This window comes from Choloepus didactylus, chromosome 23 (genome assembly GCF_015220235.1).
Source record: "Choloepus didactylus isolate mChoDid1 chromosome 23, mChoDid1.pri, whole genome shotgun sequence".
In the NCBI taxonomy this organism is placed as follows: Eukaryota; Metazoa; Chordata; class Mammalia; order Pilosa; family Megalonychidae; genus Choloepus; species Choloepus didactylus.
In genome coordinates, this window is record NC_051329.1 from 30,725,622 (window position 1) to 30,752,416 (window position 26,795).

A 26,795-nucleotide genomic window follows, 5' to 3' on the forward strand; every position below is an offset into this window, starting at 1 on the left:
TCCAGGTGGCAAATTCTCATTCCTTGCAGCCAGGGCAGAAGCCGCTTCTGAGTGTCATTGGCCTGTGTTCCCCTTTAAGCATTTGCCAGTGCTCCCCTGACAGGCAGGGTGCCCCCAACCCCTAGGCCAGACAGGTAAGAATCAGACCAGATTGACCTGCCCCTCTGCCCCTCCATCCTCCCTGGGGGAGAATATCTAGTGGCAGGGGCTTGGGGAAATGTTTAGATGCCTGGAGTGTTTGTGTGTATTCACTTGCACACACTTATGGGTGGGTGGGTGGGGATATGGATGTGAGTGTGCATAGTTGGGAGTATCTGTATACCTGTTTGGTGCTCTGTAAGTGTATTTCTATATATTGTGTATGTATCTGTGTGTCCATATATGTGTGCCTGTTTGAAGATCTGTGTGAGTCTGAATGAGGCTGTACCAGTATCTGAGTGCGTGTGCACTTCTGTGTATGTGTTGCTCTCCCATGTCATCCCATACCCTAGGCTGAGACCCTATAGTTGCTGTACCTTATAAGTCCTCCAACAAGAGGTCTCTATGTACCTTGGGGAATGGCCAGCTCTCTGTGCACACGTGTGTTTGTGTACATGCATATATGTGAGGAGTGTGTGCATGTGTTTGTACATGGATGCACGTGAGTGTGTGCATGCAGGTGCATATATTTGGGTGCTGACATCCAGGGGCAGCTCTAAGCAAGGGACCCCTGTTCCCTGGGGCAGCATGCAGCCACTCTTCATTCCTTGGCACTTCCCAGAGTAGCTGCAAGGCTGGAACCTCTTGGCTGGGGAATCCCATTTTGTTTGAGGAATCAGCTCTCTGAATAAGGAGACATTCATGACACATTGCATCTCTCCGAAAGGCCCAGAAATTCTCAGCCCAAATCCTTGTAAGATACCTCTGCAGGGACCTGAAGGAAGTTCTGTCTAGACTCTAACAAACCCCAGCAACCAACAACATTATGATGACTATTTCATGGCAGGGGAGAGAAATAGACTCCCAGAAGCTCTGAGGTTAAGAACCTGCTGTGTTCCTGTTCTTCTTCCACCCAAACGTAGATGTAATGTGTGCTCCCCAGATGTTTCACCCGGGGGTGCCTTTGTTTTTAAGGACATGATGGGTTCAGTTGGGGAGGGGCCTGCAGGGAGAAGGGAGGGTCAGCCAGGCACCTGATCAAGTCAGCTCTGCCTCCAGCTCCCTTGGGCAAGTCCCTTCTCCTCTCTAGGACTCGCTTTCCAATCTGTAGACAGAAACATTGGTTCAGATGTCCTTTGGTGTCCTATCTGAATGCGTCTGGTTTAAGTTCTGACCAGGCTGTGAGGGACACGTTGTCCCCATAGCCAGGGGCTGGCTCCGCATCCCCTCTCCTGGGAGTGGCCAGACTTGGGGAGTGGACTGTTTCTCTCCTGGCTCAGGGCCAAGGCCAGTTCCTGGTTAGGGGGACCTGTTGGCTTCCTGCTTGGTATCTGAGAGGGCAGGGACAGAACCTTGCAAGGTTGGTCAAGGGGCATTGAGCCCCTATATAACCCTAGGCCCACAATGAGAAGCAGGATAGAGTTGTAAGTTGGGGCTGTTTCTAAACTCTGCATTTTTTGGGGGCAAATCATTTTACTAAACAGAGCTTCTATTTTTTGAGAGGTATTATGTGCCATGCTGTGTGTGCACACAGGGAACCTTATGAAACAAGTTGGTTTACAGACAAGTACACCATGAGAAAGCTTGCCCAGAATGCAGCCATTAAGAGGCAGGGCTGGGACTTGCCCCCCACCTCAGGTCAACCTGACGACAGAGCCAAGATCTCAAAGCCCACCGCACCACAAAATTCCCAGTGGGGCATCTGTGTCTATGCAGTGCCTGAACGTCGGATCTGTGCATGGTATAACTCCCATTGCATAGATGAGAAAACAGCCCAGAAAGAGGAAAGGGATGTTTAAAACCAGCAAAGTTGAGAAAATCTGAGCCCCCTGCTCAGCACTGTGCCTTTAAAGGTGTGGCAACAAGTCCTTGCTCCCAGAAGCAGGCCTCCCCTTCCTTCCTTTGCCAGCCTCTTTTGGGGTGCATCTTGCTGGGTGTCAGAGCTGGTTTCTAGTGGCATTTTGAAGGGCCAGCTCTTGTCATAGGAACCTACAGTCAGGTCCTGCTCTCCACACTCTGGGTTCATTGAAGAAGCTGCTGCATTCTGCTTTGTTTGCAAATGTCAACTGTATTCTTTATAGTTATGTTTGGTAGGTTTGTTAATCACCATGTAATGACTTCCTATTCTGTATCAGGTGCTATGCTAGGGATGTCTACGGAAAGAGTATTACTTCATTTCTAAACAAAAGAAGTCAAAGAAGTTGAAACTTTTCTGAAATTGTGAAGACATCCTCTGATTATTTATCTGTTATGTTTCTTAGTTTCAAAATCAATGAACCTATGTACAAGGACATCCGCTATTATGAGGTCCCTTTGGCACTCCTGGGAGAGTAAACGTAGTGCCTTTCAACTAAGTAAAGGTTAATAGGCCTATTTGTAGGGGAAAAAGGAACCATTGCACACATTAGCTGATACGCTGTGTCTAATTCACAGTAGACATAGTCATTTAAACCCATGCCAAAACAAGGATTTAATATTTTTAAAAAATCTAAATTTAAATTTCTGTTTGTATTTTGTGAAGAGACGTTCATGGAGAAAATCTTATTTGCAATATTAGGTAAATACAAAATTATCAAAACCTTGCTTGTAGTTCCCCAAATACTAATACGTGTTTTAAAACAGAATGGAGAAATACCAATATAATCTCATTTTTGAGGCTCCTGACAAATGAAAGCAGATTTTGTCATTTTATTTGGCCTTTGCTTGTCTGTTATATTTCTTTCTGTCATTTTCAGATAAGTATTGGTAGTCTAGATTTATTGCTTTGGATTTGCAAATATGCCACCTGAGAGGAACAAAAATGGTCATAGTGTTGTTTATCAGAAAGAGGAAGTGTACTTAATATTTTATTAAGATATGAAAGGCTTCTACATAAATGCACTTAAATGAAAGATGGTAATTGTAAAAAATTCTGTGTACTTTAAGTGTTTTTAGAGTAAATATTAGTAAATGTCAGAGTTCAGAAACTTTGGAACCATAAAAAAGAAAGCTGGGTTGACATAATTATTGGCAAGGTAGCAAAGAGTTTGGAAAAAAGGAAAGTAAATACTCATTTCAAGCCAAGGAAAATTTTGTGCATTGTTTGATAAAAATGGATTCTGTTTAACAGGGCACTTGTATTCATTTAAGTAATATTGTTTTTACTAGTTCCATCAGTACACATTTACACAATTAATAAATAATAGAAGATTTAAAATATGAACAGAGTAGAAAATCTGTCTTATCTAGTTTACCAACATTGCATTATATAATTGCTTCTTAAAATACAATAAAAATAAGAAGCTACTGTTTGGACAGAGAACTTGAAACAAGTGAACTGATATTTAAAACTTGGATTTGAATATTGACATTCCAGACTGTGTTAAATAGATTAAGTCATAGTAAGTTAACCCTAAATGTGATAAGGATGGTGACTATTAACAAAGGTTATTAACAGAGTAATATGGTTTTATATCTAGAAATTCTCCATGTATGGGAATCAGAGACTAGATAGATGGCTCTCAACTGGGGAATGTCTTCCCACCAAACCCCATCACAAGTTTGAGCAGTCACTGCATCCACATTTGCACGCGTGTTTCTATGGATCTTTAGTTGACAACTATATTCATCATTCATTTTACAGTTTCATTTTTGTGCACCTTTTAGATTTGTGAATGCAGTTTTTTTCTTAAAATTCATTTTAACTTGAAAGTGTTTATAATTCCCACTTTTTAATTAATGGGCTGTGTGCATATATATGGGGTTATGCTTAAATGTTAATGTACTTGATTACTTATAAATGAGAATTTCACATTGGAACCCACTGTGGTCCAAATACAAATACAACTTCTGCTAATTCTCATTTTTCTCTGTTTGTTCAAGAGGGGAAAATATCCAACTGTTTCACCTACTTGCTACAGATTCAGTTTTACCTACTTGCTACAGATTCACCTAAACCCAGGTATTGCCAGGAAGTTCATATTGACTTGGAATATGTGGTGTTTTCACTTCAGCTCTGCATCATAGCTTTGTAAAATATATGGTCATATGTTATATAATTTGTCAGCCAAATGTTAGATGAAATGTCTGCACTGTGGTTTCTGATCATTGTCACATATATAATTGCAATTTCATTTTGATTTGCAGAACAGAATTGCAATAGAAACATCAGTAAATAACATTTATGCTATTAACAGGCATTTTCCTTCCTAAAAATTAAATAAAAAGAAAGGTGAAGGGGGAGGGGCCAGAGATGGGTTTCCCAAGAAGGGGGAGGCCATGGCAGCTGCACCGCGGCAACGGTGGCTACAACTGAGCACGTGCCTGGCTTTGAATGAATGAGCTGTGCGGTGCTGGGACTGAAAGGAATGGAGGGTGAACTCCAGGAAGCCCCTCCCACTGGTTGGCATACTCAGCAGCTCGGAGCCTGTGCCTGGTGGGGAGGGGCAGGTTTTGATTCCCACCATGGCCATCACACAGTTCCTGTTATTTAAAGTTTGTACTTGTCTAGCAATAGTATTCTCATTCCTAAAGAGACTAATACGCAAATCTGGCAGAGAACAGAAATTAAGTGGTGACCAAATAACTTGGCCAAATACAGTTGATTATTCCTCAGTTCCTAGGCAGACAGATGCTGAAGAGTGGACTTCATGGAATGAAGATGGACCCACAAGTGTAAAGATCCAAGGAGGGAATGGGAGTTTGGCACCACAACAAAATACTTAGCAAAAACTGGAACCTGACTATTTCAAGGACATGACACCAACTATAAGGAGGACTCAGAAAATTGTTGAGAAGAGAGAACCATTAAATTTTGGCAGCCCAGTAGCCTTTTATTCATCAGTGTCCTGAATTGGGTGACTTAGATAGCTGGCAAGAAAATGCCGATGCATGGGAGGAAGATGATGATGCAGCCTGGCAAGCAGAAGTTCTGAGGCAGCAGAAAATAGAGAAAAGAGAGCAGAACAAGAAAGAAAATGGAAAAGGAAGCCCAGTGGCTAATGAAGAAGGAACAAAACAAAAGTGGTGTAAAACTTTCATAACAAAGGATCATCTGATGCCATCATGCCAGTAGGGGAAATCTGAGTTCCACAATGCCAGCAACGTTTGTGTGGATTTAAGAGTATTTTCAAAATACAAACATGCTGCTTGATTTTAAAGAATTCCTCACCTTGTCCAGGACACCAGGATTCTCCCAAAGCACTTTGAACTCTTTAATGGTTGAAACTTAAAAAAGCAAAAACAACTTTCGCGACAATATTTTATTCAACATGCTCCAACTATGAGAGAGTTGATTGCTGTAGAGAAATAATTACAAATGGAATATGCAAATACCTCTTCAAGCTAGTGTTTCTAGCTAAATAAATGTGTGTAAATAATTGTATGGTGGAAAACAATTCTATTATGCTTTTCTTCAGTCTGCATAATGAAAAAATAATTTAAAATTTTTTTGCTTCCGTGATTACATGATCTAAATCAGACTGTGTAGGGCTTTAATTTCCTTATTTTTGTTGTCAGAAACTGGTGTTTGCATACATTTCTTCAAATTTGAAAAGGTATTTATGTTTGGTACAATATTAAGCAATTTGATGATTTTGGTTTTTGTTCAAGAAATGACATTAAATGCAATAATTTTGTTAATAAAGATTCTCTACATCTTTCTTTTAGATGGTGTTGCAGTGTTATACATATTTGTAATTTATATTGCATGTATAAAAATATTGCAGCTCACTTAAAATGATTTTTTTTACATTATTATATACATGCGGGTGTTTAAAACTAGTACCTAGTGGTTTTCCCCTTTCATTGTAGATTTTAAGATGTATGGTTTAAGTACCTTTGTTCTTCTCCTCCCCCAGCCAAAGTCATTAGTTTACAAATACAGAAAGTGATCAGTTATATTTCAAAGCTTTCAGATGATCTCTGTATCAAGTTTGTATATCTGACATTAGGCTACCTGTATTGTTTGCTAGATAACATTATTGATTCATTAAATTATAAACCAAGATAAAAATATTTTTATTTATGGTTATCGATTCATTCCAAAATAGTATATTTAAGAATTAAGTACGTACTGTGTTCATTAGGGAAAAATTTAGACTTGATAGTTGAAAATTCCATTGACTATTTCTCTACAACTAAAATAAGTCCAGCCTGATTTCCTATGGCTGTAGAAGTTTTAATTTCTTAAAAGAGCATGGCACAGGATATAAAGGACATGAAGAAGAGCTTAGAAGAGCATAAAGAAGAAATCACAAGAGGAAATAAAAAACATTTCTTATGGAAATGAAAGAAACTATTGACCAAATTAAAGAGAGTCTGGATACTCACAGTACAAGACTAGAGGAAAAACATGACTCAACAACCTCAAGAAACACAGAATGGAAAATGAAAGAACAAAAGAAAGAATGGGGGAAAAATAAAATCAAAATGGATCTCAGGGATATGACAGACAAAATAAAACATCCAAATTTAAGACTCATTGGTGTCCCAGAAGGGGAAGAGAAGGGTAAAGGTCTAGAAAGAGTATTCAAAGAAATTGTTGGGGAAAACTTCCCAAACCTTTACACAAAATAAATACACAAAGCATAAATGCCCGGCAAACTCCAGATAGAATAAATCCAAATAAACCCACTCCAAGACATATCCTGATCAGACTGTCAAATACTGAAGAGAAGGAGCAAGTTCTGAAAGCAGCAAGAGAAAAGCAATTCATCACATACAAAGGAAACATAAAACTAAGTAGTGACTACTCAGTGGCCACCATGGAGGCAAGAAGGCAGTGGCATGATACATTTAAAATTCCAAGACAGAAAGATTTCCAACCAAGAAATACTTTATCCATCAAAACTCTTCTTGAAATTTGAAGGAGAGCTTAAATTTTTCACAAAGAAATGCTGAGAGATTTTGTTAATAAAAGGCTTGCCCTACTTCAGATACTAAAGGGAGCCCTACCTATGGAGAAACAAAGAAAAGAGAGAGAGAGAGAGAGAAATTTAACAGACATGCATAGAACATTACATCCCAAATCACCAGGATACACATTTCTCTAGTGATCACAGCATTTTGTCCAGAATAGACCATATGCTGGGACATAAAGCAAGCCTCAATAAATTAAAAAAAAAAAAGTGAATTTATTCAAAGCAATTCTCTGACCACAATGGAATACAAATAGAAGTCAATAACCATCAGAGACTTATAAAATTCACAAACACCTGGAGGTTAAAAATGGGGAGATGAAAACATTCCCAGATAAACAAAAGCTGAGGGACTTCATCACCAAGTAGGTCATTCCTGTAAGAGATGCTAAAGGGAATTGTGTAGGCTGAAAGGAAGGCACACTAAACAATTGACTAAAACCATATGAAGAAATAAGGATTTCCAGTAAAGATCACATGGTAGCCTCAACCTACAATGGAGGGAGAGCTGCTGGACACACTAGAGGCGCTGGGGTATAAGGGACCACTGTTAGAAGAGCAGACCCTTATCAAGGCAGCAGAGGGTGGACTATCTTCACTTGAATTTTCAGAGCTCTGTGTTTGGTTAGGCTCTCAAATAAAATCATTGTGTGACTTGGAAGAAAGTATCACTTCAGCTGGGAAAGATGATCTGGAAAGTTTCCAGCTTGAGATAAGTGGTTTTTTAAAAGAAATGGCATGTCCATATTCTGTACTAATACCAGGAGATATTAAAGATTGTTTGAAAGAGAAGGAAGACTGTTTGAAACTGTATTATTTTTAAGTACAGAGCTTCAAGCTTTACAGATCTTACAGAACAAGAAATGTAAAAATTCTCAGATAAAAACAGCAGAATTTATCAGGAAGTTCAAGCTATCAGTGATACCCTTGGTGTACCCAAGTCAACAACTTCTGACATTCCACTTATGCTCAACCAAGTGGAATCAAAGGTGAAGGATATCCTCTCAAAAGTCCAGAAAAATCATGTGGGAAAACCACTGCTGAAAATTGACTTAAATCCGGAACAGGCGAAACAACTGGAAAAAATCAACATATTCCTGTGAATATGAATGTTGTTGGCGGATGTTAATGAAATGATTAGACATGACAGTGCAATCCTTTCGATGGTCCGATAGAGCAAAGATAAAAACAGATGACATAGCAAGAATTACCAGCCTAAGTCTTATGCTTTGTCACCCCAAGACAACTGTTACATTAGCACATGTACTTGCTGCTTGTGAAGGTCTATCCAAGATCATTAGGATGAGTAGCGGCACTACCTGAGAGAAGACGGCTTGTACCATTAACAAGGTGCTGATGGGAAGGGTGCCTGATGGGAGGAAGGCCAAATGAAATGGAACCACCCCCCCCCCTGAAATGCCCCCTTGGCAGAAGAGACAAGAAGGCGGTGGTGGTGGTGGTGGTAGAGGAGGTGGTGGAGGTGGAAGGGGTGGCTGGGTGGTAGAGGAGGTTGGGGTGGAGGTGGTGGTAGAAGGAGGGGGTTTCCAAGGCTGGGGAGATTATGGGGGAGGAGGAGGCTATGGGGGAAGAGGTTATGGAGATCCATATGGAGGAGGTGGTGGTGGTGGTGGATATAGAAGATACTAAAAACTAGATAGTGGTTCTTACTTCTTGATAGATAACAGTAGGCACAGTATTCTAAATAACATTTTTGAGTATCATCTTTTAAGTAAACACCAGATGTAAGTAAAGACCTGACTCCCAGATGATATCATTTTGAATTGGATTAAGATGTAAGGCATTGTTTTATACTACCATTTGCTCTCTTAGATGAAGTTATTTTTTCCCATATTCTGTGTACCTTAAGCATGTTGTGTCTTTTTAAAAAACAAAAAATTGAACAAAAATAATTTTTAAGAATGTAAATATTTATTACTGTCAAACTTGGAAATGGGAAGTATTTATTGTCATATTGAATTTAGACTATTGCCTGTATTTTATTCAGGTTTGAGATAAATAAGTGACTCTACCTGTAATGGAAAGGAAAAAAAAATCACACAGTAAATATAAATATCAATACTAACTGTATTTTTGATTTGTAACTCCACTATTTACTTCCTACAGGATCTGAAAGACAAAGTGTAATGATAAATCAGTGGTTTTGGAGTCGATGTAAAATATGTAATTTTTGACAAGAACTACGTAATGATGGGGGAATGGAGGAGTATAGGAACATAGTTTGTGTCCTATTGAAGTTAAGGTTGTATCAAAGAAAACAAGGTTGTTATAGATTTAAGCCCCACATTAAACACAAAGAAAGTATCAGAGAACATGATCATAGAGATGAAAAGTTAGAATATGGGTTATGACAAATGGGGGAAGGGGCCTTAGGGAGTTAATAAGAAATGAGTGTAGGGTTTCTGGGGTGAGGGGAAATTTCTGGTAATGGATGGTGGGAAGGTGATGGCATTGCAACATTGTGAATGTGATCAATCCCACTAATGGAATGCTTGGGAGGGATTGGAATGGGAAGATTTATGCTGTATATATGTTTCCACAATTGGAAAAAAAAAGACAGTCTAAATAGATAATGACAATTAAATGCCAAGGATGATCCTGGATGAGATCTGAGGATGGAGGAGAGGAGACTCAAAGGGACACAGTTGGGATATAAGAAAAAAATGAAATATAGAATGTAAGCTTTGTATCAATGATGAATTTCTTGAACGTCTTAGCTGCACTTAATGTGATTGCATAAATGAATGTTCTTGTTTGGGAAATGTATATGTGAATTATATTGTTTGTTCAAGGATGTGTGCAGCTTGTCATGTTCAGAAAGAGCAATAGGTGATGGATGATAGGGAGGGAGGGAAAGAAAGAAATGGAGTGACAGAATGTTAAAGGTGGATCTGGGTATCAGTGGGAGGGGGGTTGGGGTAGGCTGGAGTTCTGTGTATGGGGTTTGTATTGTTTTTGCAACTGTTCCTGTAAGTTTAAATTCATTTCAAAATAAAATAAAAATAAGTAAGTAGGGAACCATGAAATGATTAGATAGATTCTCAGGTTTCTGCCAGTGTGCTGGATGTCCAATATCTGAAGGAAAAGGACAAGAAAGAGTGTGTGTGGGGGGTGTATGTCAGTAATTTTTGTTTTACAACATGAAAATGAATATTTTTGATAGCAACACTGAGACCCCTGATGTTGTTTAAAGAAATAAGTTGGTTAATTGGAAGTGGGCCCCCTGTTTCTAAATTAAATGAATGCAAATGACAGTGATGTAAAGGTTTAGTATATGATGGGACCCCACAAGGAGAGGCTGTTAGTCTTCATGCTACTCTCCTCTCCAGTGTAGACCATGGCTCACAGGGTCCCACTATGCACATCAGGGACAAGCAGCCTTTAGGGCTAGAGAAGCTAGAACAACACTGTCAGTCTGAGGAAGGTGATGTCAGGTGCTGGTGCTTGTGCTGTTAGCACCTTCTGGGCTGTGAATGCAGGTTCCTCCTCTGTTCATGGAATGACTTTGGATGGGTCCCCTGGTTGCTAAGGGACACCCAGACTGTTCTAAGGGTCAGGGGATCATGAACAGTCTCCTGTGTCTGATTGTGGAATTGTGGCCTCTCATGTAGGAACGTAGAGAGCTTCTGTTCACTACATGCTCCACTTCAGTCTCTGCCCAGCCCCAGACCCCATTTCAGTATTAACAGAAACCATGGGTATTCACCTCACGATGTAGGATGCCTGAGGTGTTTTTGCCAACCCAGAGAGGAAGCCCTGCTCATGGCTGAAGTTCATGTGCCTGTGTTTGGGGCAGGGTCAGCTGTTTCTCACTTGACCACCGAATAAATTCTGTGGATGCTGAGTGTGTATAGATCATGGGGTTAGAGCCCCTTTTTATACACTTCTTTAAATCCAGCTCTTTGCTCAGCAGGAAGCCACCCAAGTCCAAGGAAGGAAAAAAAGCTGATTTGCATGAGGAGACTCCCTATCTGCAGGATAAGAGAGGCCTGAGGGAATCCAGCCCATCTTTGGGGCTTGGAGAGAAGATCTCAGGATGCCTCCATCATGGCCTGGACCTCTCTCCTCACCTGCCTCATTCTCTGCACAGGTGGTGCTGCCAAAGCCCTGCCTGCAGACCACCCCCCCACAAAGGACCCTCAGGGGTCAGATGCTCTGCAGTGAGTCTCTTGACTTCAAACCATCTCCCTTTTCTCCTGGCAGGCTCTGTGGCCTCCTGGGTGCTGAATCATCTGTCCTCAGTGTCTGTAACCTTGGGTCAGACAGCAAGGCTCACCTGCTCAGGGTTCACCTCAGCAGTAAATGTACTCACTGGTACTGGCAGAAGCCACGACAGTCCCCTGTGCTGTTATCTGCAATGACAGCATCCAGTCCTCGGGGATCCTTGACTGGTTCTTGGACTCCAACTCAGGGAACATGGCCACCCTGACCATCAATGGGGCTCAGGCCATGGGCAAGGCTATGACTGTGCCAGATATGATGGCAGTGGGAGCAGCTGGCAGTGATTCCTGTTCACACAGATGGATGAGGAAGGAGGCCACAAACCTTCCCATCCAGGCCTGTGTGACAGCCCCAAGCTTCCTCTGCACCCTTTATCACACTGAGCAGGAAAGAACCTTGCACGTGGAGTTGAGATTTCTAGTCCAGTCTCTACTGTTACACCCCTGGGATGGGGAGGAACATCCTGTACATCACCAGGCCTCAGCCTCTTCCACTGTGATCTGAGCAGCTCATTTTGAGCTATCAGCTACCAACTTCCCAAAGACCATCAGAAATCCTATTATTCAGGGAACACGAAGTCTGTTCACGTTGAGGGAGGAACACATCCAGCAGAGTCTTTATAGGGTCTCAGAGGGCCTGTTCTGGGGAGGACACTCATAGGGTTTGAGGATCTTCACTTGAATGGGTCAGGCAGGTCATCAAGGAAGGAAACCACCTGGACACATTAGGGACATAATAGCATAGGTTTGGTGCAGCAGTGAGTAGAAGGTTTTGAAACATGCTTGGAAAAGTAAACATTCATCTGATGAGCAAGCTAATTGACCCAGTCAGAACTCTTCTCCCAAATAAGCAAATTGTTAGTCTGGATTATCAGCTTTTGGGAATCCTGAAGCAGAGAGTGACCTTATTTCTTGGTTTGCACCCTTTCCCATGGGCAGGGATCTCTTGGAACTGATAGTTAAATCCTGTGGATGCAGATGGTCAGCACTCAGATTCGGGCACCACACCCCACAGGACTAACAATGAGAATGAAGGAGTTTACCAACTTCACAGAGGGACCCAGACATCAATAACTTCACTTGCAGGGATGAGAGATGTAGGATTCTTACCTGGTCATAGAAGAGTTTCTTTCTTTAGTAAAAAAAAAAATGGAGTGAGGGACACAGTGGTGGGTTTTAGGAGACAGTTTCCAGATGCCTGGCATGGTGGTCCCCTGTCCGCCTGGCTGACTGCCAGGATCAGTTGGGTGGAAGACCAGCACCACACAGACTGGAATCTGCCAATCCATCCTCTTCCCCACCTGTGTCCTCCCAGGTCCCTCTCTCCATCTGCAGGTGCTCACCTCTGGGTGCCCTGAACTGATGGTGCCTCTTCAGCTCCGTAGTCTCCCCCCATCCTCCAGCCCACCCTCTGCCAAGCTCCTCTCCTCTGCATATTTCCAGACTCCTGCTATGCAGACAAATCCTGCATAGATGACAAGGCCCAACTACACTGTTAGAAGCTCCGGTCCCCACCCAGCTGCAGGGCAGGCATCACAGCAAACATCCTCTGAGGGCATCAGCCCCAAGACAGGCAGGTGAGCAGAAGGGGGTGGGTCTGAGTCCCCAGAGCACCTCCTGGAGGCCTCTGAAACAACCCAGCAAGACTTTTTGGATGCCTCAGCACTACCTGAGCCTCTGATGAGAACCTCTGAAGCCATTCTTGGATCTTTCCTCCTGGGTGCACTCTTCATTGCACCTGCCCAAATCACCATATATGAACAGAGATCCCTTTCTGACCTGATTTGCATTGAACCTTCACTTCTGCTTACATTGATCCCATGAATTTGATAATTGGATGTTTCTAAGAAAAACTCAGAACTTCAAGCATTGAGGGGAGTGTTTTATTTCATCTTTCATTCATTTCAATTACCATGATTTCAAAGTAGTACACCATTCATAATAACTGTCTTGCTAATTTAAGATTCAGGTGATTTATATAACGTGAAAACCAGAAATTGGGGGTTAACTCATTATTTTTCATGGAAAAGTTGGTTGTCTCTTACCACATCTGCCAATTTTATGATCACCTGCAGGGGGCAGTGTTGCCATAAATTCCAAGTGGAGCTTTTGGTATCTAGCAGTAAATGGACTCCAGCCTTCAACTCCTTTAGGGCAAGCTGTGAAATGGAGTTATGAGGGGCAGAGGCTTTTCTCCTGAGGAGTCACTGTGGGAGTGGAAGTGGGGCCTGGGAGAGCAATCCCCTCCCTCACCATTTCCCTCCTGACTGGGTCCATCTTGGCCAACCTGGGAAACTTCTAGAGCAACATCTTACCTGCAGCCAACCTACCAGAGTCTCTTCCTTCCAAGGAAGATGATGGGACTGAGAAGCCCTTCTCAGTGTGGGGTCTCAAGGGGCAGAGATTTGGTGGTGTCTTCACCATGGTGTGCTCCCCCACTCACTCTCATTACTCTGCACAGGGACTGGCCCCAAGCCCTGCCAGCAGACTCAATACCCAGACCCTGGGACTGACCTGAGCTGACCCTGGCTGCTGTAGAGGGGGAGCCTCAGCCTCAGTCTCAGGCCTACCTCTCCTTTCCCTCAGGCTCTGTGATCTTGGGACAGATGCCTTTTCTGCAGAAATGAGAAGAGGACCCTGGGCTGGTTATTTCTGGAAATACAATTGGCCCTCAGGGAACCCTCAATTGATTCTCTGATCCCAGCTGGGAAAACCAGACTCAGTGACCCAGAATATGGGAGCATAACCCACAAAGCCTAACCAGTCCAACAAGTCACACTCCCTGTCCCACCTTCACCCTTTCTTTCACCAATGTCCAGTGGAGAAATTTTGATTTTGGAATCCAGAATCCTGCCTTTTAGTGTCCACTACTCAATTCATTTCCACTCACTTTGTTTTGAAATCTCCCTGGGCCTCAGCTTCCTGATCTGCACACTGGAAACCTGCTTTGTGGGGCTGCAGTGATGACCAAATGGAATGGTGGCTGTCAACTGCCTTCATTAGTTACAGAACTCTCACCGAAGAGTTTTCCAGTTGTGAAAACTACTCTACAGTGTGGCAGGGACATGAGGCAATTCTAGGCCATTACTTGGTGACAAGTGACCTATTTATATTCAGGGTCATAGAAAATTCTAATTTCCCCCACATTCTGAGTATCAGGGAGATGATAACGGGTAGGTGGTGTCACAGTGAGTTAATGTGCAAAGGACCCTTTTCCTGGGGTGGGGGATGGGCTGTCACTCATTTGAGGTGTGAGTGGGCCCAATGCTGGATGTCTTCCCAAGCTGAAGGTCTCTTTTCAGAAAGGGAGAAGGTTCCAGCCATAGAGGCTTGGTTTTGAATCCTGGTCCCTTTATTCCTATGTGCCAGTGACTGAGCTAGATGACAGAAACACAGGGCTGGTCAAGGTGGTCCCTTCTCTGCTGGGACTATACTCCTCACCTGGGATTCAGGGACACCTGGAATTATGGTTTAGGTATTTATGTATATTTACATGCATTTTCCCAAGAGCAGATCCAGCATTTTCAACAGATTTTCAAAGAGGTTCAGAAATGTGAAAGGTTAATGTTCCAGGGGAAAAGGGTTTCCACTTTACCAGCTGAGGGCTTCTACCAGTCCTTCACCTCTCCAAGGCCCAGCTTCTCCACTCAGAGCTGTCAAGGGGACTAAGTTTCCTGGAAGCAAAATGCCTGATTTTGAGCTGGCCTTTGACATCTTGTTGTTTTTCTCATTACTAGTTTATAACCAACCTGAGCTGAGCTTGAGGCCTTAGGAATGGGCCTCTTGGCAGGGGTAGAGGGAGAGTTTGTGACCAGGGTCTTAAAACTCTTCTACTCAACCCTCTCTAAAGACTTTGGAAATTCCAGGCACTGCTAGGCCTCATTTTTGGTTGACATCTGAAATTTTCATGAGAAGTGTGTAAAAAGTTATGTCACACTTCCATGTATCCTATGGAGAACAAATATGATTACATGCCTACTATTAAAATATATGTATCTAACATTTGCAAATTTTACATCTTTTTTTCTCTGTGAACTCTTTCAATTTCTTATCCACCACTGAATGTTATGTGGTCCTATATTTTCTTGCTTGAATGTCTTTTATTCATTATATGGTTCTTGTACATATATATATGTGTATATAAACATATATAGAGAAATTTAATATTTTTATTTCATAGATTGTAATTGTCAAAAGCTTTTTCTTCCACATTAATTAAAACTATTATTGATAAAATTGATCAGAAATAACTTAAATATATTAAATTTTTCATGAAGGATTATTCATTTTATCCATAGATTAATGTGACTAACTGCTAGAATGAGGCACAGTTCACCTCAATTCTATTGTCGCATTTGTTTTTAAGGATATAAGAAGAAACTTTGTCCTCAAATATAGGTATTTTTTTAACAGCTGTCAATGATTTGAACTCTAGTTTTATGTCAAAAATCACGGTGGTCTATTGTTGAATGCTCTGCCAGCTGTCAGCCCTATTTAAGACACTTCCAGTTTTGTGGAAAGCACAGCCCTGGAGACCCCTGGCTCCCAGAGGATTTGTATGGTGGCCTTGTGATGTTCCCTCAGACCCCCTTCTGGAATCAATGTCCAACTGCTTTGTAGGCAGAGGTATCTCCTCTAAGTTGACCCAGGGCAGAGGAGAGCAGAGACAAAGATGGAAGGCGAGAGGAAGAGGTGACCCTCTCAGGTTAAAGTCTTCCCAATATCCTCCTTGTAGACCACTATGTGATAATCAGGTCTCCCTGGTCCCTTGGGGAAACTTTTGTGAGGTTGGGGCTGTGGGCTAAAGAGGAGAACCCTGTCCTTTCCTTTTCCCTTGGGACAGGTCCCTTCATGTAAGCTTCAGTTGCCTGCTCAAGCCAATCAAAGAGGGTTGGTCTGATTGGCAGGCCTGGACCTGCTCTTCTCTTGGGGGATTTCAGGGGGCTGGGGACACCTGCCCAGCTGGGACCTCAGGAGGCAGAGCTCAGGACACCTCCACCCTGTCCTGGGACCCTGCCCTGCTCACCTGTGTCCCTCTCTGAACAGGGGCTTCCCCTCAAGCCCAGGCTCTAGGCTCACCACCATAGTACCCCAGGCTGGGCCTGCCCCAAACCTTTAGCTCAAACCCTGGGACCCAGCAGGTGTGAGCCCCGTGACTTCAAACTCAACTTTCTCCTCTCACTGCCTCTGTGACCTCCACTGAATGGATGTGGCTGTGCTTTGTGTGTGTGGCCCTGAGACAAATGTCCAGGATCACCTGTCATGGAAAGAGAAGGGGAAGCCATGTGGGACACTGGTGTAAGCAGAAGCCAAGCACCTGCCCAGGTCTCCTATATTGATGAAGCCCTTTCTGACCCAACTGGTATTTGATCCTTGTTCCCTACTCCATGGGTTACTTGAACTGGATGACTGGGTGTGCCGATGAACATCTCAGAGTCAATGTGAACTTTGCATAAAGTTTCATTCATTCATGCATTCATTTTATTTGTCATCCTTTTAAAGAAGTCAGGCTTTCAGAGGAACTGGCTCACTGTTTAAAAAAGAAAATAGGGAGTATCTGAAGAGGAAAGTCAGATATTTGTGTTAATTTGGTTTATTCTTCATAGAAAATGTCCTATCCTTATTACCACTACCACAAAGCTCACTCCTGCCTGAAGAGGACAATGTTGCCATGAAATTGAAGTTGAGAAGTCAGCACCTGGCCAGAAATGTGACTGAGAGGCATCCAGTGTGCTGGGACAAGCTGTGAAACTACAGTTTGAGGGGTCCAATTGGAGGACAAGGCTATTACTGTGAAGTGGGGTTTACAGGAGTGATGAAGCCCACAGTGACAGAGGCTCAAGGGGAAGTGGAACACAAATGTTCTCCTGGCTAAGACACCCTGCTCAAGCCCCAGGAGGACTGTAGAAAATGGGAAGGTCTGGCCCAGTTCACCTAGAAGTGAGACCTGAGACTGCCCTTTCCTCCCAGTACTCCAAAGAGGCTCTTCAGAACATCGGTCAAGGGTGGGCTTCAGGCTGCAGGACCAGGCAGCCCTGGGGTTTTCTGTGCTAGGGTGTGAATTGGGGAAAGAGGCTCTGAATGGAAGGACAGACAGAAGGTAATATTCGTCTGCTCTAATGCTCTCTAGGTTTCCAAATGTGGGGACTAAACCTCTCCTTGGCCTGTTGTCTTGCTCCATCCCCAGAACGGTGTTCTTTCATGCAGGACCCTAAGCCCCCAGGCTCAAGGGTGGCCTGGGATTCTGGACCCAGCAAACTAGTGCAGGGGCCAAGGAAGGACTTCATGAGTTCACTCTGATCATATTCTCCAGTCCCAATGGAATGACCTGATCCAAAGAGCCCTGTATTTCTGCAAAGGAAGAGTGTCCTTCAGAACACGAAGAGTGAGCACTCAGCTGCCATTTCAACTCCTGGACTGAGTAGGACAGAAATGATCTCCTTCCAGTGGAACAGGAAATGTGTGTGTAGGTCAAGTCTAAGCCAGAAATTAATGGAGACCAACACATGTGTGTACCCATCATTTGAGCCCAATAATGATCTTACATTCGAAAAATTCATTTCAAAGCCCAGAATCAGGTTGTGTCATAGGCTACATTTATTTCAAAACCATTGCTTGGGCTTAGGGTTTTATAAGCTTGTGTTTGAGGCCACTTGTCTAAACAGAAATGGCAAGTGGGGAGTGTATTTATAAAGGCAACTTGCCTCCTCTACGTTTCTAGTTTGCATGAGAGCTGATTTCTTTGTTGGGGATGTGAGACCAGAAGAAAAGATCATTCTTTGCCAATAAAGGATTGGCTGCTATGATTGGGTTATGGTGTCTACAGTTCCTTATCAGGCTAAAGGACTATCTGCCCTTAGGTTGCACCATTAGCACTTGTTGCATCCATGCAGTAGGTGTGTGGGAGCTCATGAGCCCACTCTTTCAACTTATCTCATGGAAGGATTTTTGCAAAATAAAATCACTTCTGCTAAAGAAAGGTAGAAGAGAAAGAATGAGAGAGAAAAAAACTGCAATGAACCCAGAGCAGGAGGTCTCTTTTCTGACATGGCTCAGGAAAGGAGCCCCCTAGCCCTATGGGGCCAGGCCCCTCCCTCCTGCCTGCTGCATCAGAACTGGGTGGAACTTGGCACACAGGGTCACCTGTAGCTCCAAGGACCACAGTCCAGTGATCACAAAAACTGCTTTTTTATGCAGAGGATCCACAAGACCTGCACAATATTTACAGTCTTCTTCAGGATAAGGAAATCATGAAAGTCTGCTCTAATGGTTTATAGTCTGGAGTTTTCATCCTTGTGGCTTGTGATCAATCCCCTACAGGGGCAGGGAGCCATTGGCCCAACTAGGAGCCTGACTTTCCTTCTCAAGGTGCAGCTGTGCCCCCCACAGTCAGCCAGCAGAACTGCCATCTTCAGAGCCCCAGAAACTGGCTGAGGGTTTTCCCAAACCCACTCCTCAGCTCAGCACACCCTGTCTCCCCATCCACGCAGGAGTTTATTATTTCAGGCTGGGATTCTCAGGTCCTTTTCTCTATCTCCCCAACTGATCTTGGCATTTTCACTCCATCTATCTGCCCCTTGCCTTCTCTGTCAAATGTGCTCCCACATCCTGTGCTCCCAGCTGGGTCAATTAATCTGAGGAACTTAGGGAAAGCATTGATGGGTCACCCAAGAGAGGTCCTAGATGGGGGACCAGGACCAGAGATGCATGAAGCATCTCAAGAAAACCCCCTGTCCCATGTCACAGGCTAACATTGGGGTACACAGGGTGAGGAGATACACCATGTTTTCTAGGCCCCAGGTCAACTAGGGAGTGGCCAGAGGGTGAGTCTGACCTGTCACTGCCCAGCGGGATCATACCAGCAACCCTCTGTGTGAGCTGAGCAGCTGGGATATATCACCTGATTTACTACATGGAAATTCCCACTCACCTCACCTTCCAAATTTTTCACTCTTGAGAATGGTCGGCTGAGACCTGAGCTGGTTTTGATTTCTGACTCCTATTAATTGGCTTCTGACCTTTCAGGTCATAAAGAATGCCAACTCTTCCTCACAGGAGCAGATGTGGCTCATCCCCCAATCACTTTAGAATCTCCACCTGCACAGGGATGCCCCTGCGCTTCCAGCTGACAGTGCAGAGCAGCCACCAGGGGGACAGCAGAGGGTCACCTGGCAAAGCCCCTGAAGATGGGGGCCCTGGGTATTGGGGAGTCTGACCTACAGGGAAGGTCAGTGACAATGGCTTCCACCCTGCAGGAGCAGGTGTCCTTTCTCTACAGGATCATCCTTGACACTGACACACAAATACTTCTGCTTTCCAGAGTCTCTTCTCTGGCTCTTGTAGATGTTGCCTCTTTCTTTGGATATAGGTCCAGGCACTCCCCTCCCAATCTAGCCCAGTTATACTAAAACAGTGTAACTGTCCCCAAATGCCCCATGCTCCCTGTGATCCCCAGTTTCCCGCCTCCCACCCCATTTCAGCTGCTTCTCACTTTCCATGGAAGCCCCTCCCACAGTCTCTGCACCTGCCCTTTGTCCAGGATTATCCTCTCAGATTCTGAAAACATGCTTGAATCAGTATCTCCTTAATCTTACCTTGATCTGAATACTTTCATTAAACTCAATTACATAATGCATTTTCTCCAGCAATTGAATACACGTTAATTATGATAAAAATGATTTGCAGTGTCCTTGGGGACTACTTTCATTGCTTTATGCAGCAGTGTTCTAGTTTGCTAATGCTGCCAGAATGCAAAACACCAGAGATGGATTGGCTTTTATAAAAAGGGGGTTTATTTGGTTACACAGTTGCAGTCTTAAGGCCATAAAGTGTCCAAGGTAACAAACACATCAGTAATTGGGTACCTTCACTGGAGGATGGCCAATGGCATCTGGAAAACCTCTGTTAGCTGGGAAGGTCTGTGGTTGGTGTCTGCTCCAAAGTTCTGGTTTCAAAATGGCTTTCTCCCAGAATGTTCCTCTCTAGGCTGCAGTTCCTCAAAAATGTCACTCTTAGTTGCACTTGGGGTATTTGTCCTCTCCTAGCTTCTCCAGAACAAGAGTGCTTTCAATGGCCATCTTCAAACTTTCTCTCATCTGCAGCTCCTGTGCTTTCTTTAAAGTGTCCCTCCTGGCTGTAGCTCCTCTTCAAAGCATCACTCACAGCTGCCGAGTTCCCTCTGTCCATGGGCTCATTTATATAGTTCCACTGATCAAGGCCCACCCTAAATGGGTGGGGCCACACATCCATGGAAATAGTTATCAACTACAGTTGGGTTGGACACATTCCATGGAAACACTCAAAGAATTCCAATCTAATCACTAAAATGTCTGCCCCACAAGATTGCATCAAAGATAATGCCATTTGGGGGACATAATACATTCAAACTGGCACAAGCAGACAGCACCAGCCTGGAGTCTAGCCTTGATCTCACACTGGGGACCATGAGGCAAAGAGCCCCTGACCTGCCCAAGGGGCTCACAGCCAAAGGCAGAACCCGGTCCTGCCTCAGGGTCTCCAGAAGTGCTTGTCAGGATGAAGTTTTATTCTGGCTCTGCCTCTCAGGAAGGAGAGCAGGGGAGACCACTGCTCCCTTCCTAGTGTCCTCTTGCTGTCACCTATGAGATGGGAATGGGAGAGATCACTGCACTGAGTCCTTGAGGTGAGATAGATGTCAAATAAATGCTTCCAATGCTAGAGCTAGGAAATACTGGTGTTCTGAGCTCCACAAAGTGCTTATAGGTTTATGGGCAGGACACCTGGGTCCCTCCTGAGCCAGGTAGGCACAGGAAGGGCCTGAGGACAGGATAATCCCAACATCAATACTGTGATTATCTGGCCCCCTTCAGAACTTGGCTTAGGAAAATCTATGAGCAGGGATCTTTCATTCCCTGGAAAATTCAGACAGATATCCCCTCTGAGTGCTGCCACAGCCTGGCCCACCCAGGAGGGACACCAGGATGAAGTCTGGGGCCGGCAGTGGGCCCAGACTCCTGGGACCAGCAGGGGGAGTAGGATGTGAGGGGCTGAGGGTGGGTCTGCAGGAGCTCACCCTCCCCTCTCTGTGTCCCTGGGGGCTGATCCCTTCCCTGAAAGCCACAAAGCTCCCTCAGCAGCCACCCAGAGCTCAGGCTGGTTTGCATAACCAGAAGGTCTCATAAGCCAGGGGATAAGAGAGGTCTGGGGGAGAGCAGCCCATCCTTGGGGCCTCAGGGAACAGACCTGAGGGTGCCTCCACCGTGGCCTGGACCTCACTCCTCCTCGCCCTCCTGGCTCACTGCACAGGTGCTGCCACCAGGGTCTCACCCAGTGCTCAGTGCTTTGCTCTCTGGGCTGTGAGCCACAGAGGAGTCTGCACCTACTAAGAGAGGGGGTGGGTCACTGCAGTTCCATCAGCAGCTCCTTCACCAGCCCAGCCCTGGGCCACTGAGCAGGGGCTGATGTGAGGGGCACCCCATAGTGTCACAGAATCCTGGAGCTCTGTCCCAGGAAGGTGGGTGCAGCAATCTCCTTGGAATAAGTCTCTCAGCCCACATCTCCTCTCCTCTCTTGTAGGCTCCATGGCCTCCTATGAGCTGACACAGCCACACTCAGTGTCAGTAGCTCTTGGACAGACAGCCAGGCTCACCTGCTCTGGGGAGAACATTGGGAGTGAATACACTCAGTGGTACCGGCAGAGGCCAGGCCATGCCCCTGCGTTCATAATCTCTGGAGATAGCAACCAGCCCTCAGGGATCCCTGACTGGTTCTCTGGCTCCAGCTCTGGAAACACGGCCACCCTGACCATCAGTGGGGCCCAGGCCAAGGATGAAGCTGAATATTACTGTCAGGTGTGGGATATTGACAGCAGTGCTGCCCACAGTGAGACAGGCAGATGGGGAAGTGAGACAAAAATCCATTCTCCTATCTGTGTCTCTCTCTCTAGCCCCAGGGGGACTGAGCAGAAACAACAGGCACCTCTGGCCCAGTTCACCCTGGTCTGTGTACCCCAGGCTGCTAAAGCCACCCCCCCCCCGAGTTCCTGCCCAGGTCAGTGAGTCTGAGGAGCATTGGGGAAAGCAGAGTTGGGCCACCCTTGGGAGACTCTCAAAGGGGACACTGGATCAGAGATATACAGAAGAGCTGAGGGCTCCCCATCCTGTGTGATGGTCAAGGGGATGACAGGGAGGTGATGGTGAATTACCTCCTCCCTATATGAGAATCTCCATCCCCAGGGAATCAAGGAAGGTAATGCAGTCAGCTGAACTCATCTGTGACTAACCTGTTTCGCTGCCCAGTGGCACCATCCTGGAGGCCCCAAGGACCTGGTAAGCAGCTGCTAAGACCACCTGATTTTCTACCTGGAAACTGCCCCTCACCACACCTGACCACATATCCCTCCTACCCCAGAAAGTCCACTTAGCATCAAAGGTCACCTCTTCCCCAAGGGCACTGGCCCAGCTCTGCCCCCACAGGCTGTCAAGTCCTTCCCTCTTTTGCCCTGTTAGCAGCTTTAGTCACCTCTTCTGAGAGTCCCCCCAACCCCAGAGTAGAGAGCAGCTTTCCTCTCATTTTTGTCTGATTTATGAACCATGCTGTGGTCTTTAATTATCAATTCTTCATCAAGTGATTTTTTGCATTAAATATTTCCCTGAACCATTCATAAGTATTTATGGCAAAGACCACATGACCAAAAAGGTATGAATAAGAATGAGCCTATTTTTCTCCCTCAAAAAATGACTCTAGTTAAATGGGGTTTGTTTTCCCACCACCATTAGAATGGGGACTGAGGCCCATTCTAATTTTCTTTTCTGTGCACCATGCTGGTTTTGCATTTCTGTGGCTTCACATCTCTCAGATCCAGCCCTTGGAGATGGTATCTCTTTCTCCAGGACAGGCGCTGATTTCCCTCACAGCCCCTGCAATCATGCTAAAATGCTATAACTGTCCATCAATGCCCTGTCACCCTGTGGTCCCCAGTTTCCCCTGTCCCACCCCACAGCTGCCCCTCACTTCCATGAAAGCCCCTCCCACAGCCCACTGGACCTGCCCTTTGTCACTCCAGGGCCAAGTGTCAAATTTGATTCTTTTTGTTCATCAAGTGCATGGACCACAACAGTTGTTTGCTAAACTTTGTTGACTTCATTAATTAAATTAAAATGTTCCTGACTTAATGCATTTTCTCCAGCAACTGAAGAGAACATAATTCTAATAAGAATCCCTTGAGTTCCTCTTAGGATTTGCATTCTCTTGTTTCTTCCCTTGTACAGCAGACAGCACCTGAACAGTAGCTGGTCCTGAGCCCACATTGGGGATCCTGAGGCAAAGTGCCTCTGACATGCCCCAGGAGCTCACAGCCAAGAGCAAAAGCTAACCATGCTTCAGCAGTTCTTGAAAAGTCCATATACACTGAGCAAGGAGAAATGTGCTTCTGACTCTCCACTTGAGTTCCCTGTTCTCATGGGTGGACACTGACCCTCTCTAAACTCAGTGCTGCCTCATGTAGGAAGAAGGTGAAGAGGCCACTGCATTGGGTTCCAGATGGTCAGAGGAGATACTCGACCTAAAGCTTCCAAAGCTGGACCCTGGACTAGATCTGCATCTGAACCCTCCACAGCTGCTTCTAGAAAGGACACCTATGGAGCCCTGGACTGAAGCCACCTGCTTCTATTCTGGGGTAGGAGCATGCAGTGGAATATTCTGGATCCCAGTAGAACTCCAGCATCATCACTGAGACTCTCTGGCCACCTTCATGATCCAAGATCACCCACAGCATAGGATTCTGGTTCCCTGAAAATGTGGACAGTTGTCAACTCTGGGCTCTGCAGTGGACAAGACAGGACAGATCAGGATGAAGTCTGGGGATGCAGATGGGCCCAACCTCGTGAGACCAGCAGGTGGAGGGGAATCCTGTGGGTCAAGAGTGGGTCTGCAGGGGCTGCCCCTCCCCTCTCTGTGTCCCTGGGGGCTGAGCCCTTCCTGGAAAGCACAAAGCAACCTCAGCAGCAACTGCTGCACTCAGGCTGATTTGCATAACTGGAAAGTCTCTTCAGCCAGGAAGAAGAAAAGCCTAAGGGAAGCCAGTTCATCCTCGGGGCCTTGGGGGCAGATCTTGGGGTGCCTCCACCATGGCCTGGACTCTCTTCTCCTCACCCTCTTGGCTCACTGCATAGATGCTGCAGCCCAGCGTCACATCCATTGCCAGTGCTTGCTAACTGGTCTTTGAGTCCAAGAAGTCCTCTGCACCTGCTGAGGAGGGGACAGGTTTTCCTTAGTTATTTTTTATATATTTATTCCTCCATCAGCCAAGCTTTTGGGCCATTAGGTGGAGGATGAAGGAAGGGGTGGCCTTGAGGTTCACAGACCCCTTTGAGCTCATCCAAAGCATGTGGGTGAGGTCGCTCCTGGGAATTAGCCCCTCACCTCCTTCCACCTCTCATTTTTCCTCTTGCAGGCTCCAGGGCCATCCATGAGCTGACGTAGCCACACTCCATGTTTGTGGCCCTGGGACAGACAGATTCACCTGGGGCAGAAAAGATGCTCAGTGAGACTTACAGAAGCCAGGCCAGGCTCCTGTGCTACACATCTATGAGGAGAGCAGATTCCCTCAGGGATCCCTGACTGACACTGACCATCAGTGGGGCCCAGGTTAAGTTCAAGGCTGGCTATGACTGTCAGGTGGGAATAGTGGTGCTGCTCATGGTGACACAGGCAGGTGGGGAAGAGAGACACAAATCTACTCACGGAATCTTGCTCCAGTGACTCTCCCTCCCTGCACTGGTCAGACTGGGTGGAAGCACATAGTTTCTCCTCTCCTCCATCTATATCCCTTGCAGATGGAGAAGAACTTCCTGTCTTCTAAGCCAGGCCTCACCTTACTCTAGAGTGAACTAATCTGGTCATTTTGAATTATCAACTGATGTCCTTCCACAACCCTCAGAAATCTTGTTAATCAAGCAAACCAATGTTTCCTAGTACATGGGAGAGTAAAACTCTGATGATCTTAGTGTCTCATGAGTGGGAGAGGAGGGGCCATTTATAGGGTATGGGGATGTGCATTTAGGTGACAAAGTAATTTGATCACAGGAGGAACATGACTAGAATCAGGCCCATTGTGACATAGCAGCACTGGATTGGAGGATGCTCTGGGCGAAAGTCTGCAAGTGAGTCTTGATAAGTCAGCTTTACTCTGATGATTGAGCTTCTGCCCAGGTTACTGTTTCCTCAGGGGGAAAGCTGTTTATCTGCATAGTTGGTTTTCAGCAATCTGCTGAAGCAAATAATGCTATTTCAGTTGGTTTACATCCATATTTCTCCTGGCAGAACTTTCCAGGAACTAACAATGAAGTCATGTGGAAACTGGGATCTCAGTTTTCAGAACCAAGAGATATTAATTCCAGGATGAAAAGTGAATGTGAAAGAGAGAGGAGTTAATTCCTGGAGGGACAGGTATCTAAACATCTCCAGGTGCAGGGATAGGAGATGTTGAGTCTCTGGTCTACACTTCACCCAAATATCCACATCCTCATGACCAATGTCAATCCTGTCTTTAGTCCACAACCACCCTCACTTTGGGCAGGAAGAGAGTGGTATTCCATGCAATTTTGCCTCCTACTTTTTCATTTGGACCCTAAAGCAAAAGCAAAAGAAACAATAAATATGCTGTGAAAATTATTCTTAAATGGATAAATGTAGAAGGACCTTCTCAACCAAGCAAGTAGGATGCTATTCTCTCACTTCTGCTTCAAATATTAGGGTTCCTCATTCCATGAGTCTTCTAACTTCATGCTCTCCTGCCCAGTGACTGCACTTTTCACATGTCTCCCCATCAAGAACAGTTTTTGACTTGTTGCCGGTGGCCATGGACAGCACTTGCCTTATATTGACTTTTATTGACCCTGACGTTGTCTTTCTGCATGATTCCCTACATGCCCAAGTTTTGAAAAAGAGAAAAAATCATCTAAAAACCTATAAGACTAAATGACATCATCTACTTAGTTATTCAAGACATGATCACTAAATTCATATCTGTGGTTTTCTTCTTTCTCCCACCACTAGATTTTGGGTCAGAGACCTGTGGACATTCCAGCAAAAGAATGGTCCTTCAATAGCAAGGATGCCTCTCAGTGGAGGCCAGCACTCAGGCTTCTCCCTCCCTCCCCATCACCTGTGCTCGGGCTGCCTGTGGTGCCCTGTGTACCAAGGTCAAGGCACAGTGGTGTGAAGCGCTGACTGAAGATGCAGGCTTGGGGGGAAGTCCCGGCCCAGAGCTGGCCTGGCTCACTCACTGGGGCCTATACCTTCAGGTGTAATGTCATGGGGAGGGGTGAGGCAGGAGGGGAATTGGGAGTCTGAGGCTAACAAACTCTCTGTGAGACTTGAAAGGGTGAAGGTGATGGAGGCTCCACAATTGCTGGGGAAACACTGCTCCAGGAAAGTAAGTCCTAGTGATGTGGCTCTCCTACAGTTGATACCACTTAGGACCCATGGGAACTCCTGAAGGTGGGTTTTCCTGTTCCCAGAGAAACAGACTTGCATCTTCCTC

The 26,795-nt window shown here is 45.1% G+C and overlaps 2 pseudogenes; both read left to right on the plus strand.

Annotated features, from left to right (window-relative positions):
* Positions 1-4,090: 4,090 nt before the first annotated feature.
* Positions 4,091-6,514, plus strand: LOC119519463 (annotated as a pseudogene).
* Positions 5,182-15,448, plus strand: LOC119519318 (annotated as a pseudogene).
* The last annotated feature ends 11,347 nt before the right edge of the window (positions 15,449-26,795 follow it).